At 31.1% G+C, this 17,356-nt stretch overlaps 1 protein-coding gene across 1 annotated transcript in view; it reads right to left on the bottom strand.

Moving 5' to 3' along the window:
- The window catches only part of LOC139089230 (zinc finger protein 37 homolog), a 41,668-nt gene that overhangs the window by 10,620 nt on the left and 13,692 nt on the right, over positions 1-17,356 (bottom strand). The window lies entirely within an intron of this gene.

Below are 17,356 nucleotides of genomic sequence, written 5' to 3'. Positions count from 1 at the left end.
AATTTACCATCATCTCTCATAGTACACAGAGATATGTATAGTTCATGAGTATGAGTATGAGTGAGACACTTTCATTGTAACGTGCAAAAAGGAGGATGATGTAGGCGATGGAAGAAATAGTAGAGAAGTAAGTGTTCATGTTAATGCTTAACATCACATCACACATCGCACATATATATAAGGTAAAAGTGTATAAATTCATAATATGGCAAGAGGTGGTTGTTACTTTATATAAAATGTATTTTTATTTTCCATGATACCAACATTACATGTTCAGCTTAATTATGCAACCTGTTGTACAGCATTTTACTCAACTTTATGTATAAGGATATAAAGAGAAACTTTTGTATGTATGTTTGATGTTATGCTCTGAGTATACCTGATGTTGTGACACTTTTCTTTTATGTGAAATGTTTAAGAAGAATGCTCGGCAACAAAAAAAAACTAGGAAGTTCAAGTTGTTAGAAATTTATTAAAATATATTTTTTTTGTACTCACTCTCTCCATCTCACTCACTAGTAAGTGTGTGTAATATTTTTTTATTAACAAACTTTTTGATACTTAATGAAAAATTTTTCACATTTCTTTGCAAATAGTTTTCTTTTTACTTTGTTTACTTTTAAATATCTGCAGAGCATAGACAAGCATTTCGTTGGTTTAACATTGTAATTGAAGAAGAATGATGGAATTTTCTTGTTTAAATTAAGTTGATTTTTGTAGAGCAAAGCTGGGTTTTGTAAGATAATATTGAATTTTTGGAAAAGATCAAGGATTAAAATAGTTTGTTTTGTTGGAATCTAAGCAGTCTTGTCAATATAATTCCTCAAATTGTTCTAAATTTAAAGATTTTAGTAATTTTGTTTGAAATTTCCGCATCAAAAATTGTAACGTATTTTTAAAATTCAAATCTTTTTTGAAATTGAATTGAAATTCATAGTTTAAAGCCCTTTTTGTTGTTGCTGTGAATTTCATTTAAAATCCTCAAAATTATACTTTAATTTAATTATTAGACACAAATATCGCTCATAAACAGCTTTAAAGCATTCATAACAGACATTATCACAGCATCAAGTTCAATTTTCATCAAAAATTAAGTTTTCCAACCAAACCAAACAAAATTTTCATTAATTTCTCAGGATTATCGAAAACAAATTAATTCCAGGTATAATTCTCGAATTATTTCAAGTCCCAATAATGATTGTTCATGTATAAATGAATTAAAATATTCACAATTACAAATCAATCATTCATACATGAAATTGGCATTTTACTGGATGCAACTGTTCATGTATGTGTGTGTGTGAACAAAACAATAAGCATTAAAATTTTTAATTAAAAAAATCATAAAATTAAAATTAAATTTCATGTTTATATCGACATAATACAAATTTTATGAATCAAACATGTATGTAGCTACATGCAGTTTTTGGGTATATTGGAAAATTTTTAAATTGAGAAAATAACATCAAAATGCAATTGCCAATTGATTTCAATTGATTGAGTCTATATGTTCAATTTAAATAGATGTGGAATATACAGGTATGAGAGAATGAGAGATATAAAAGGTTTTGAGTAGAAGGATAATCAATAATGTATATTCTAATTTGAATTGCATCCATATTTAATGTTTTTTCAGTTGTTGAAAAAAAATCAGGTGCTGGAAAAAATGTTGAGATGATTTTTTTACCCAAAATTCATCTAAGCTTTAATTTCCATGAAAAACTAAAGCCTTTGAACTATAAAAGCGAAGAAAATCGACAAAAAAACTTGTTGTGACTTTCACGAGACGAATCAATTATTCATTCATGGCTGTCAAAAAAAGAGAGCTTCGTATTTAAATCAATCTCGGTCGATATTTATGATGTTTTCATTACATGTCTTTTGAGCTTTCATTTCCAATTCTATTCAAACTACTGTGAGCAAATGTGTCTTGTGAACACACACAGAAGTTACTTTTTATCGGATTATTTATGAAGTAATGTGGATTTACTTGCTTCATTTACTCTTTGGAAGTGTAGGTTGATGTAATTTTGGACAAGAGTTGAGTATTTGAGGAGATTTTGAATGTTCAACTAGTTGTTTTGCAATTTTAAAATTTGAATCTCAATTGGCTTTGAAAAATTTCAATTGACCGTTGAATTTGCTTTAACATATCAAATTCAAATCTCATTTGACCGTTAAAACTGACATTGTCCATTTATAACCGCAAACTCTTAAAATTCAAATTTAATGTGACCGTTAAATATTCAAATCAACAATAAATTCATATCATAACCATAAAATCCCAATTCCATTCATAAAGATTGCGCTCTAATCCACCACTTCATCATACATTAATCTGACCCTTTCAAACCATTTCCATTTCCATTCCTATCCACAAATTTATTGATATCAAAAAAAAGTAACAACAAACCATGAAGTGTATTAAATTCTCTTTTTTTTTTTACATTTTCATGATATGAAATGAAGCAAGCAAACAGGCACATGCAACTCACAGTGAATAATGGAAAAAATGGTAATAAAAGGTAGATATAGACTGTTTTGTTGTGTGTAGACTGTTGATTGAGCTGAGGTATAGAATGAAAATATGGTTTAGTCATGTCATGGATAGATGAAGAGGAGAGAAAGAATCATTTAACATGAAATATTGTGATTTTGGTAGTTTTTTTTGTTGCTGTTTGATGTGGTGAATATCGAGTAATGGAAATAGTTTCTTTTGTTTGTTTTTGAATTGTGAAGATATGGGTTTTGGTAGGATTGCGGGGAGATTATGTGGTGAAGTGGTATTATTAGTTTGAAGGTTGAGCTTTTGGTTTTGGCATTATTATGATCTGGGTTTGATTTTTGGGATTATTAGGATTGGGTTGAGATTTAGGTCTGAGAATTAAATTTTGAATTACTAAATTAAAAACCAGCTGATCATATACTTGATGTACAATTTACTGGCTTAATCCAAAAATTAGTCATATCCAAACTGAACATAAATCATATCTTAAACTGAACCATAACCCTACACTTGAACATATCCTTTAAATATCATAACCCTGAAACTGATCCATCCTTAAACTGATTATATCCTTTATTTTCATACTGAACATATCCCTTGACTGATCATATCCTTAAACTAATCATATCCCAAAATTGATCATATTTCTGAACAGAACATATTAGTGTTTAAATAAACATTAATTGATCATATCCCTAAACAGAACATATCCTTAAACTGAGATATCCTTGAATCATATCCTCTTATCCCTTTAACTGATCATATCCTTAAATTGATTATATCATTGTTCTAGTGTTTAAATACCTCATACTAGTCACATGCCTAAATAAATCACATCCCGAAACTAGCCGTGTCTATGAACTAATCATATCCTTAGCAGAATAATCAGCAAAATCCCGAATCAGCTATTAATTTATCAACCAATCAAACTTTCAAAAACTTAAATTTCTGCAAAGTTTACATCAAAGGAGCTTAATAACGAATCCACTTCAAAGTTCTGAGCAACAAAACTTTTTAAATGCTAATTCCCCATGGTGGAGTTCTCAATTTAATATCCTGATATAATGCCATTATTTATAGCATATTTAGTATGTTTGCATTATGATCTCAAATACATAAATTAATGTTTATGAGGCATTACATTCATGCACATATCACGACTATGATGATGATGTATAGAACATATATCTAGTGTTTAAATAAACATTATGCATTTGATTGATGAAGTATTGAGGTGAAATTAAATTGCCTTCAAAAAAAAGTTCAAAGCAGCACAAAAATAAAAACTTTTTCTTCATATTTTGATTACATGACATGGTAAATGTTTGATCAATATAGCAGCCAGTCAGTCAACAGCGAGAATGTGTAGGCGAGTGTAGAAAGGAAAAAGTTTCACATGATTTCCATCTCTCTTCCTACCACTCATTTCAATTTGTTTATTTATTATGAAAATGTTGTTTTTATTCGATTTTATTCGATTTATGTAACACAAATCGAGCATTTTCTTGCTATGTGGCATGAAGGAAGGATGAAAAAGTTTTTATTTTTCATAACAACTCATTTGTTATGAGCAGGTGAGAGGTTGGGTAGAATTTGATGCATTTTACATGCAATGATTTAGTTGAAAAGTTGTTGCTTGGGATTGTGGATTGAAGGCGCTTTTGGATATAGTTGGAATGACTCCAATCGGATTTCAAAGCCCGGCTCAAATCAAATTCAAAGTCCGCACATCAAGAAACTCGGAAACTTGAATTTTGAATCGCGATTAAAGTCCATTGTAGTCTTTTCATCAAAGTAGGCTTTGATATCAAATAACCAAAAAAATTGAAAATTCTTTAAAATTCACCATTTTATTTACTTCCAAAATTCTGACTTTTATACAAACTTCCAGCCTGTTTATTCATAAAGTTACACAATTCCTCCCATGTTGGATCACTGCCACGATAAACATGAAGATCCCAAGCACGATTTGTCTGCTCATTCAAACGATCTCTCACAAATTGTTCAAAAAGTAAGTCTGCCAATTCTTCACTTGATACATTTAATTCATCAAATTTACGTCTGATTACATTATAGTGGACCATAATTCGTTGGATCTCCATAGCGCTGTCGTTTTCAACTTTTTGGATTTGAAATAGTAGAGATGCATATCGCAAGAGAAGCAATCGTCTTTCGCCGCGAGATAGTCTTGTTATTCTGGATTCAGCTTGTTCAGCTAGCTTGCTGTCCATGTTTTTTGATCAAATTTAATTATTTTAAGTTTTAATGATTTTTGATCAATTTTTGGATTAAAAGTGATTGGAAAAATTTGGAACAAAATTCAAAGGTTGCTGTGATTTGAATTTTGATAGTAATTTGCTAATTTTTATCACAGATCTGAGGGGTTGTTCACTTATTAGGCTAGGTGAGGTTCTGTATTGAAATGATGAATTAGCTAATTCAAAGGCAAAGGCAAGTTATACCTCGATATGCCAAGATGCAAGACACTATTCTAACTATTCAGCACTAGGTCTACATACAGCAACTATCAACCCCACCTTCATTAAAACCTCATCAAACATAAATTAAATTATAGCACTCCAATTTAAACATCTTCCAATTAATTACACTAAATGGCAACAAGTAACAGACATCCGTCCAAACTGTTCAATCCATTCCATCACATCAGGATATAAAATGTACAAGAAAAGCACGTGAGGAAGAGAGACGGAAAAACAATTTAAAAGTTGTAATGAAAAGGAATTAAAAAAGCACACGTAAAATAATAATCCACACTCATGCAGCCACACATATCGATGAATGGAATGCATGAATGAAATAAATGAAGGTAAAAAAGTAAAGTTAATTACAATGTATGTAACCTAACGTACACTGATATCCTGATATTATTTTCGTGTTATTATTATACATATTTTTTTTTATTATATTTATACATGTGGAGTTGACGCCTGTTGCTGTAACCTGATTGTATATGTACATATATGAGTGATATGGAGGGAAAAAAATATATAAAGAGGAACTGAGTTGATATGGTAAAGTCAAGAGAAAGTGAGTATTGTGCGGTTATATGATTTTATGCGAAAAACAAATAAACATGAACAGCGGATGACATGCCATGAATTATGACTTTATTATATGTCATGATACGCAAAAATTTTATTACACATTCTTCTTTCCGTGTGTGTCATTGACTGTATGGAGCATTTTGTGTTAAAAATAATATCATAACGGATATAAATGTTGATAATGTTACTGTGAGCCACTTGAATCCCTTTTTTTCCATTTCCATTTGTTTAAGGGTCTCCTTTTTTATTATATTTAACCTTTAAAGCTTCGTTTGCACACACTATGTACACATGTTAGCTAGCTGTTGCTGCTCACACCCCCACACCCACTTTTTACACATTGAAATAATAAAAATATTATTATCAATTCGCGCCATTGTGTGCCATTAATAGAAGGAAAAGTGAGGCATAATCATGAAAATGTCTCTTTGGGGTTGTTAATTAATTGATATGGGGTTCATTGATAGGATTTTGGGGAGTTTGGGAAGTCGAAAAGCTGACGAAAGTTCAAGAGTACATCTTCTTCCTGTAACCACTATATTCAGCTCCAATATTGCCGAAATATGTTGCTAAAAGAATATATTTAAATCTTATCCAGACCCTTCCTGGACGAGATAGCAGTAGCTATAAACGCCCTTTAAAAACAATATGGCGCCTGTTCTAGATCTCAGCAGTTCCACAATCAGGTTAGGAATGATAAGGTTTACAACCTATCATCTTCGAACCCAAAATGAACAAAGAAAGCAACAGAATGGTTGGTTAGGACTTGAAGACAAGCCTCCATAAATCATTTGAACTTTTACGAAATGTCACTTAGTGTTTAAAATATTAAAACCATAGTTTTGCAGGATTTTAGGAATCCGGTCAAAATAAAAAACACCTCTACTGGAGTCTGCATACTGAAATGTATGTAGAGGAATACTTTTGAATCGCGAACTTAAATATTAAATACGTCCTTGCAAAGTTCAGCAAAAAATGTAGAGATTTATATTTTGTAGATCACCATATTTTTCCTAACTTTGGTGGGAATCGAACCCTCTTTATGATTTTGAATGTTTTCTTCTGCTATTTATTCTCTGAATTATTTAAAGGGTCATAGGAAAATGCTCAATTTAAAACAATCAACTCATTAGCTCAATTATTCAAGAGTCGTTCATTTATGTTATCCAGTTCCAGTGACTCTCGCAGTTCACAAACTGTATCTACTTCAAACTCAAACAGCAATAACTCCCTTTGACTAGTCGATATATGCTACATTCCCCACAAATTCCTCACTGGTTCTCAGCAATCTCTCCTAGCTCATGTGACTATACTCAAAAAATGCCAACCCTCATCCACATTCTCACACTCATTTCCATCTCCTCCAAAAATACTTTTTAACCAACAAAAAAAGAATTTCTTAAAATAATCTTGATGCTTAAAATACTCAGACAGGTTTCTATTACCTTTTGTGTGTGATGAAAATGCAAAGCACCTTTTTCGGTTCTATTTTTGCCTCAAAGCTCATTCTCCTTCTCCCAAAAAGTTGTATGGATGTCTCGACAAAAATAATCAGAAGTGAGCATTCAAAAAAATTATTCCATCAAATTTTCTCCTTATCATTTAATTACCCTTTGGCAATATTTTATCAGAAGGTATAAAGAAAGTGAGAATAATAGAGTAAGGTGGATAAGGATGAAGAAAGCTCCTTACTTACATTGTCACTTGACGCTTTTGTTTGACTTTATAAGCTTTTGTTTGCACTAAGAAATCACAAAAATTTTTCTTGTATTTGAATAAGATTTGGTTCGAGTGATATCCCTTTTTATTATATTAATAAGGATTACTTTTTTTTTGGGGGGGATATTTAATGGTATAAGAAGATAATGTGATGGTTTTTGAAATGTGATTAAAGGGAGCGTGGATGAGATTTTTATGCTTATTTGTTTTTAATTTTTTGTTGGAATATTGAGATGAATTTTGGTGCTATAGCTGTCTTTTTTGACATTATTCTTACTAGCTGTGCTAATTGAATGCCTATATGGCAGTCTTCTATGCGATCTAAGTAGTCTTGAAGGAGACAGGCTGTTGATAGACAGCAGAGTATTGTGAACAAAAGGTAGTCAACTATAGAGCCAGTTTTAGTCGCCAATTGAGAGGTGCCATTTGATCACAGATGTACTGTACTTCCAGCGAAGTAAGTCACGACAACTTATAAAACCCCTAGTAAGTTGAAGAACATTGACCATAAAGTTGGAAAGTGGGAATTGTCTTCAAATTGAAGGAATTGACTCCAAAATGTATAAAACGGAAAATGACACAGTAATAGCCAAATATTTGGCTCCAGGCCAGCGAGATTCAAATTTTAGGACAGTTTAGATGCAAAGTGAGACCGGACTTCAGAATCAAGCAGGTCTTGTGTGGGATTTTCGATCATTTCCTTACCGTGTGACCTCCGAGACAGTTCAGAGTACAATAATCTCATTCCATTTATACGAATTTTAGTCAAATGTGTAAAAGTAAAATTCATTCACATTTGGTCTAATTGTTAGCATCATAGTACAAAGTTAAGATTTATTTGGTGGGTATATGTTCGAATCCCTTATCCAGAATTTTTAATTATGTAATTCAAACACATATTTTTTTGCACATTGCTCACGACGATTACATCAATCATAAGAACTATTGGAATTCATGCTCATACTCATACATATAAGCATCAACAGAACTCCTTTTAACCCTTTCTCCACAATCATGAAAATCACTGCATTTTCATTATCATAAAAATCACAAAACCCGTACTTTTTCCTTCAATTTTCTTTTTGACACAATTATGCCCCATTTAGTCAGCCCTTAAGTATTACAGAATACTTAAAGGAACTGGATTACACAATGAAAAAAGTTTGTACAAAACTACTTTAATTTTTAAAATAAACTTAATACTTAAAATGAAAAAGTTAAAGGCAAGCATGAAGGGTGACTTCATCATGCAAATCGTCAAATAGTGTGGCCCACTCCATCCATAAAACATTCTTTTATAGCCTTAACTTTCAACATAAACTTTTTATGATATCCGATGGCGTGAGCAAAAATTAAAAGGCTTTTGACATTCAAAAAAATTGTAAGCTGTAAGATTTGAAGGTATAAAAGTTATGAGAGGCATAAGAAAAAAAAGTAGTTGAATTTGTTCCCATTAGCACCTTAAGCGTCATCAACAGAACAAGAAATTATAATTTTTAATGCTATCAAAATAATCTCATGGCAAATAAACTTTCTCCAAATATCATATTTTAAATCTTTTACTGCTTATTGTTGCTGTTGTTGCTGTTCTTGTTATTTAGTCACGACAAGAAATTATAATTTAAAACAGACATTTTGCTGTCTGACTGCTTTTCCTTACTTAGTCAGGCGGAAGACGAGAATGGCAGAAAAAAGGGGTGAAAAAATTATGTCACAACAACATTACATTGACCGTAATAATTATGAGAATGAGTATTAAAAAATCTTAGCATCCTTTATCAAAAAAGAGATGTTGCTCTTGTTTGTCTGTCTGTCAACTTGACATTCACCTCATTTTAGCCGGCTAAAAAATCGGCTTAGCTAAGCCGTTTGAATTTGATTTTTTACCGTTATTTTTGAGAATGAGTATTAAAAAAATTCTTAGCAATCAGAAATTTTTGACCGTTAATTTTTGAATATTCTTAGCATTTTTATCAGAAAAGGGAAATTGCTCTTCTTGGTCTGTCTGTCATTTACTTCTTCAGTTTTATATTCAAAATCAATTTTACAGTTATTTTTCAAATATTTTTTGACCGTTAATTGTTGAGAATTGTTTTAAATCTTTATGCCATAAATGCACTTCCTGCAATCACGAATGACCATTACTACGTGTCTTCAACTGTACGTCTCACTTGCTCCCAACTTCCCCCAAAACAGTAAAAAAATGTTCGTTCCTTTTTGTGCTCCTCAACTTCATTTTTCTATGCTTTTTTTTATCAAAATACGTCAAACGTGTCAGTTCTGACATAAAAATAAGGAGAATGAATATAATGGGGAGAGATTTATTATCAAAGCTTTGTCTGTAGTTTGAAATGTATTAATTAACATGATTAATTGTTTTGTTGAGAATTTAAAGTGAATGTAATTTATTATGTAGAGGGAGAGAGGAGAATCAGAGAATAGAAAAAAATGGACTTGTGACTTGTGTGAATAAATATTTTTTTTTTTCAACATGAAATATATGATGAAGAGAAAGAGGCGATAGGAGCTGTTTAATGAGTCCAGTGGGATACTTTTGTTGTGTAATTTTTTAGAAATTGAATTTTCGTGATTTTTTTGTGACTTTGTAAATTTGCTTTTGGATTGGATGAAGAGTGCTGAATATTCTATATTTATGCTGAATTCAGCTAAATATGCTGTATTGACATGGAAAATCCGAAATTAGTTCAACATCATGAATTGAGTTCTATTTGCTGAATTTAGCTGAATATGCTGAATTAGGCTAAATAAGCTGAATTAAGTTGAATTAGCTGAATTAGGCTGAATAAACTAAAATGAGCTGAATCTTTGAGTATACTTTATTACGCTGATCATTCGACATTAAGCTGTGTATGCTGAATTCAGCTGAATACTCCGAAATGAACTGAATGTACTGAATTAGGCTAAACACGTTGAATAGGGTGAATTAGAATGAATATTCAAAATTGAGCTGACTTTGCTGAATTGAACTGAATAATGGGAATTGAGCTAAATGCACTGAATTAAGTTGAATGCTGAACTAGGTTGAAAGCGCTGAATTAAGCTAAATATACTGAATTAGACTGAATATTCTGAATGAGTTGAATAAACTGAATATGCTGAATGTGCTGAATAAGCTGAATTGAATTGCGCTGAAAACGTTGAATTGAGCTAAATAATGTGAATTTTGCTGGATATGCTGAATTGAGATAAATAATCTGAATTTTATTGAACAAGTTAAAGCTGAATTACACGAAGTACATTAAGTTGATAGGTAAACTTGTAAAAAATCTCAATTCTCAAATCACAAAATGTACTTGACATATTTCAAAACTTCCTCCCATCCAGCAATTAATCCAATATTTGCAGACATTATTAAGCAAATTTTTCCTTTTGATTTCACTCAACATTATCCGATTATTTAGGTAAATTTTAACTATGCTAGACATAAAAAATAATTTTTCGATACTTTAATCCCACAACATACATGCGTTGCTTATTTACTTTATAGTAACTTCCTCTTTCGTCTTCTTTGCCAGTAGGTATGTTTTCCGTTTACGCAATCAACTTGTTGGACCTTTTTTTTGTGTGTTTCTGGTCCTTATCTCACCCCAAATTTTTCACTTCCCCCCTTCACATAATCTACATATCCTCATCATTTTGAAAAGTTCATGGTCCCTTTTTGTGTATGTGCATGGCCTTTTTTTTTGTTGAAGATTTCTTTCTCTATTTTCAATCCTGCCACTCAATGTCTACTGATTTTCAATATTTATCAAGTTTATGTGTCTTAGTGTATGCTATGCGTGTGCTTGATGACTTTTCAGTCACATATATGGGTACGGAAATTTTTCTTCACATCCACAATTGCTTTTTGTTCTCCTTACAGCAATAAAAAAAGCAAAATTTCCATTTACGACATTTAATTGAAGTTGAGTATAGTCGTAAAAAAAAGTTTCATGCTTTCCTTCAAACTCATCAAATTCAAAACAGAACAGCACGACGACAAAAAGAAAAAAAAAATTTCCATTCTAAAATGCTTGTTTTTTTTTTTTTTTATTTCCATTTGACTCATTTAAATGCAAGGCATGTTAATTAGGATTGTTTGACGGAAGTACGTCGAGAGAATTTTAATTTTTCATTATACGAGTGGGAACGTTAAAGAATTTACTGTAATCTTACGATTTGTTTTGTTTCTTATGGACCATTGAGAATGCTCATCCATTTATCTTCTTCCTCTTTTTGCTCATTACACGCATTGTACAATGATTTTTCATTACTGATGCTGACAAAAAAATATCATACGGAGAGTTCTTTAATGTGTGCTGAGGGTGGGGGTTCAGTTTGTCATGGTGGATGGTCAAATTACTGGATGGACGCTTTATTTAGATTTATTAATTAAAATGCTTAATTTCTGCATAATAAATGGAAGAAAATTTAAATTTCCTGTCTGTTTTGATCATGATTGACGTTGGATTAATCATTCAATTTGAAATCGTAAAGATCCGTTGAAAATTTTATTTCAAATCTTATGAAACCTTAAAAAAATATTTAAATTTCAAAAAGTCGTTAAAATTCTTCCTTTAAAATCTCATAAAATTGTTCAAAAATTCAAATTTAAATGTTAGAAAACCGTTGTAACACTTTTACAAAATTCAAATATTAAAAATCCGTTAAAAGACAAAATTTAAAGAATCACTTAAATTCTAAACTTTCTTAAAAAAATATAATTTCTTGCAATTTTCCATCACTACTCCCCATTGTTCCAATGATTCTTTGTCTAAATCTCATTGTATTCCTATCCATTTACTCAAATTCGCTTTTTTAACACCCTTATCGTAAATACATAAAAGAGTAAATACATAACATACATACACACAATTAATTATTTCATGAATATAACAGCTTGAAAATTATATTAGAATAAAAAGCTATATTGAAGTATAGTGAGGTCTTTATGTAATGTAATATGGATGTATGGAGGTGTAGACTTAATGGACTTTTTGTTAATTAACAATAAATGTAGATATAGATACATTTAAAATGCCTATTTTTTGGCTCACTTAAAACTTCCTTTCTTTTAGTGTAATTTAATGATGTAATTGAATTTTATTGTATGGTTTTTCTTACAGCATGTACAATTTTTGTGGGGATGATAGGAGATGGAGGGATTGCTGGTGAATGTTGGATATTTTGGGATGTCTTAAGTTTAAATTGAATTTTTGCTGGAAAACTTTAAAGGCGATTTTTGAATTTGGGTTGAAATTTAACGGAAAATTTTAATTTGAATCGATATTTGAATTTTTCTTAATTTTCAACGTAAATTTTTGAATGATAAGATGGAAATTTAACGACTTAACTTTATTGAACTTGATTTTTAACGACAAGTTTGGATTTGAACTAAAATTTAACGACAATTTATAAATTTGAATCAAATTTTAACGACAATTTTTAAACTTGACTCAGATTTTAACGACAAATTTGAATTTGAATCAAAATTTAACGGCATTTTTTGGAACTTGATTCAAAATGTGAAGGTCAATTATGAATTTGGGTCAAAGTTCAACGGCAATTTCCGACATTGAAGATTGATATCAAGGAGATAGTTAATATAAAATTCCATCCCATTCTGTAATAAACATTGTCTTTTTCTATAGAGCTCCACAGCAACGACTACTAACACAACAAAGATTATTTTGGGGAGAACTTGTTGATTTTATCACTCGGCTTTGTTTTTGGAACTGCTTTCACTTCTATTATTGTATTATGTTCCATAATCAAATTGTTATTAAGCTAATATTGAATCAATCTTATTTAAAATTTTAATTAATTAATTTTCTCCTTTATAAAGGCAAAGGCACTAAAAATCAAAAGTGGAACTAACTTTTTTGTTAATACTTCCGTTCTATTGTTTGCTCAGTGAAATACCCAAATAGTGCTACACACACACAAAAAATTATGAAGAAAGTTTTCTTTTTACAAAATATTTAATTTAAATCATCCATTATTTCCATCTCCATGAGCATAATCAAAAGGTATTCAGCAGGAGATTTCTTTTCTATTATTTTGAGGTTTCTTTATACCAAAAAAAAAAATAAAAATAAATATTTGTAGAAATTGTGGGTGGGATGGAAAAATATTTTCAATTGCGTGCAGCACGTCACAAATATGCTGCTACGATTATATTCCCATTCTACCTTCAATATTAAATATTACTTTTTTTTTGGTTAGGTTAACGAAATATACATCAGAGGGATTTTTGATGAAATACATGAGTTACAACAACCTTTCAAGTCTGGTATGTAGTTTTTTTATTTTTTATTCGTGCTTAAGAAGAAGTAATGGAAGTAGAATATGCTCTGTAGTAGTTTTCAACATAGAGTCACGTCGAATATCGAGTGTGAAAAAACTAGGAAATGTGACTTTTTGACAGATTTTTATATGGAAATGAAAGTTTTGCTTTTATGTGTTTGAGAAGAAGTTTATTTGGGATATGCTGAGATTTTTATAAAGTCACTTGTCAAGGGGTTGATGTTTGAAGGGTATATGATGGCTGTGGATGTTTATGGAATGGGTTTTGTTAGGAATGACTGAGTTATATGCACTTATTTATGGGGTTTGGTCATGAACTCTGCAGGCCTGTATTTCCTGCATTTTAGATGCATAAGCTTGCAGTGTGTGGCTGTAGCTTATAGTTTATCCGAGGCTGCAGGCCACGAAGTGATATCAAGTCACGAAACTTGGTTCTTGTATTGGATTTAGTACTCAAGATTGGGGAACTGAGTGAGTCTCCTTTGCTAAGCATACGAGCATATACTAGCATCTAGATAATGCATACTAATTGTGACCAAGGATGTACAATCTGTATAGCTTGCCAGAGCTTCAGATACCACTCTAAATCCTTGTAGCAATTCAAGGACATCTACTTTTGAGGCCGACCTTAAAAAACTTGAGCTTCTCAAGCTTCTTCTGCTTATTTGAGTATAAATGTGGATTCTAATGACATGCCTGAATATGAAGACAATTAGTAGACCTCAAGTTCCAATTACTATAAATTATGTATCACAGATATGACAAGTATTTTCACTTCATTACAATATTCATCAACATCCTTATTAAAATATCCAACAATTAAACAACAATGGCTATGATAAATGGACACCAATGAGTAAATTCTAATGCATGTAAATGCTCAACATACGCAAAAAATATACAAAATTCACAAATTTAATTCATTATGCCGATTCCAACCACGCAATTATTTCATTTCATTATTTGCATTGAAAAGAAGCTTGAATAAAGCCAAGAACATTTCCATAAGTTTTGTAAATGAAAAGTTTTTCATTAACCACTCCAAAATACGGTCAAGTTTCTCATTTTCGGCATTCACGAAAATAAAATTTGCAATTTTGCTTCTGTTTTTTTGTTTTTCGATGATTCAGCCTTTCTTTTGCGGTTTTCATTTCTGATTTTTGTTGTTCATGCTATTCGTTCAACTTTACCCTACAATCATTTGTTTCTATTTTGGACTGAATATTACAAAATATTTTGAGAACATTAGTAAAAGAGTTTTTTTGTGTAGGTTCGTTCTTTTGTTGCAAAATTAATCATTTTTCATTGCTTTTTGAGGAAGATTCTAAGGGATTGTTCGGCTATTAGGTAATGCTTTTAGGGGAAGGGATGACTGGGCAAGGGTAGGAAGCATGGAGGGTGAGATTGAGGTTGTGTTACCCCTCAAACAATGAAAGATCGATGGGGATTTCGGTACAGAGAGTTGAATGGTCCCTAAGAAAATCAGACTCATTTCAAGGGTTAAGGAAGTAAGATTCTCAATTGTCGAGATGGAATTTAGACTCACAGTCAGCGTAGGAATGTTCAAAATCGAGCAAATTTTACATCTAATTTATTTTACGTAGACTTAAATATGAATTCAATTTTCATGTCCCCATCACATCGACATTCCAAGTTCAACATTAGGGGTTTGATCACATACTACGTTCCCTTTTTTGGGAAGACGGGGAGGGAGTTGATCCTGATTTTGTAACAGCCAGAGCCCAAGCTTGAATTTCATATGAAGTCGAGTCGAGTTTTTGTTCCATACAAAATCTGAGTCAGTTTCAATCTCTAGTAATGAAAGACCGAATGGGGATGAGGGTCGTTCAAGTTGATACATAACGTAATAAGCAATAGACCCCATACTTCCACCAGCCCAAAAAAAAAATTCAATCAGAATTGTCGAGGCAACATTTACACAGTAATTACTTTTGGTATTTTTACCATTGAGGTATCAGATACGCTTGAACGATATATCCGATAAGAAACGCAACATGTTCATTCACATTCCTGTTGCTACATGTACACTTACGTGTGGATACACGCACAAATTTTTTCTGCCTTCAATAATCTTTACATTCTCGTTATTGATCAAAAAGAAAGAGAGACGGTCCGCAAGTGCTTTCTGCAGGGGGTGCAAAATTATTACTGCTGTTATCGTTTGGATATTCATTTAATTTAATAAAATACAACCAGGAGCTGTAATGTTCCTTAAGTGCTTACTGCAGGACTTTTTTAAAAGCAATGATTAATTATGTGCGCCTAAGATTTATGCAACTCATAAGACTTATCGCGGTGATTGCATAAGTCCAAAGGGGTTAGGTCGGAAGTATTTATTTATAAGGAACAAAAAGTAATTTTTCATAGCGATAAAATTTAATTGTTGAATTTCTATTAAATTTTTTTCTCTATTTTAATAGCACTGAGCGACAACAAATAATAATCATAATGGGACTTTATGAATATCATGAAATAATTGCCGCACGAATGAATTTTTCATATTCGGACTCAACTTTTTTTATCGGCATCCACGTGCGTATGCTTGTCAATAGATTTTATGGGGTGAGATGTTAGGTAGGGGGTCAGATTCTGATACGATTGTCTAATTATTTTTCAATTCAATTTTAATTGATGACGCTCGGCACTTCACAAATTATTATTTTTGACTCACTCACTCGATTCCTTTTTTTTTAATGAATTTCAATCAAAAGTCATGAAAAATTGATGTGATGACTGTGAGGACACTTGTCGGTGTAAAGCGGCTGCTTTGTTGTTTGAATTGGGAATTTGGAATTGTTTGTTCTTTGAATTTGTTTTGTGTTAAAGTAGATTGAGATTTTACATGCAATTATATTTGATTTAAATTCATCATTTTTGATAATTTTTGAACGATTTTAATCAGTTTTGAATATTTTGAACTGTTTTGAGCTAATTTGAACTATTTATGATCAATACTCCAACAATTTTGATCAGTTTTGAACTCTTTTGAACCTTTTTGATCAATTTTTGAACATTTTTGATCAGTTTTGAACATTATTGAACCTTTTTGATCAATTTTTGAACATTTTTGATCAATTTTTGAACTATTTTGAACTGTTATGAGCTAATTTGAACTATTTTTGATCAATTTTGAACTCTTTTGAACCTTGTTGATCAATTTTGATCATTTTTGATTAAATTTTAAACAATTTTTGATAACTGTTGATCAATTCTAGTGATCTAACAATTGAAGTGATGCAGCAGCAGCACCCATTCCTGCAAAATCCCAAAAATTTCACAAAAATCAATACCAAACCCTTGAAAAAATCAAAATAATTATTTTTATTCCTCAAAAATTCCAGAAAAAGAAGTCCTCGAAAAAATATTAATAGTAAAAATATGAATTTTAATATCATTAAAATAAACAGCATAGAAGAAGCCACACAAGGAACGTGAAAGGGAGAGGAAAAAAAAGAATAACGAAGAGGAAAAACAAACATAATTTTGGGCGGTCTCTTAATAGCATTGCGTAATTTAACATCATATTTTAGCTGTCGCTTATTATGATTTAGTGCTTTTAAGCATGTTATAATTTTGTACTTTTTTTCTCTCTCTTCCTCAATTCTTTTTTTTTGGTGCTGTTTCAGCGACAACGGTGTTGTTAATGGTTATATGGCTCGATGAAAACAAAAAATAGTTGAGTTACTTAATTTTTTTTTTCAGCAATAAATTCTAGATTGAAGTGGAGGACATGTTGAAA

The sequence above is a fragment of the Chironomus tepperi genome, unplaced genomic scaffold (assembly GCF_022539635.2).
Source record: "Chironomus tepperi strain 1889 unplaced genomic scaffold, CSIRO-AGI_Ctep_v1 contig_176, whole genome shotgun sequence".
NCBI classification, from domain to species: Eukaryota; Metazoa; Arthropoda; class Insecta; order Diptera; family Chironomidae; genus Chironomus; species Chironomus tepperi.
The sequence above is the reverse complement of the archived record's forward strand: the minus strand, read 5'-3'. Positions and strand labels throughout refer to the sequence as shown.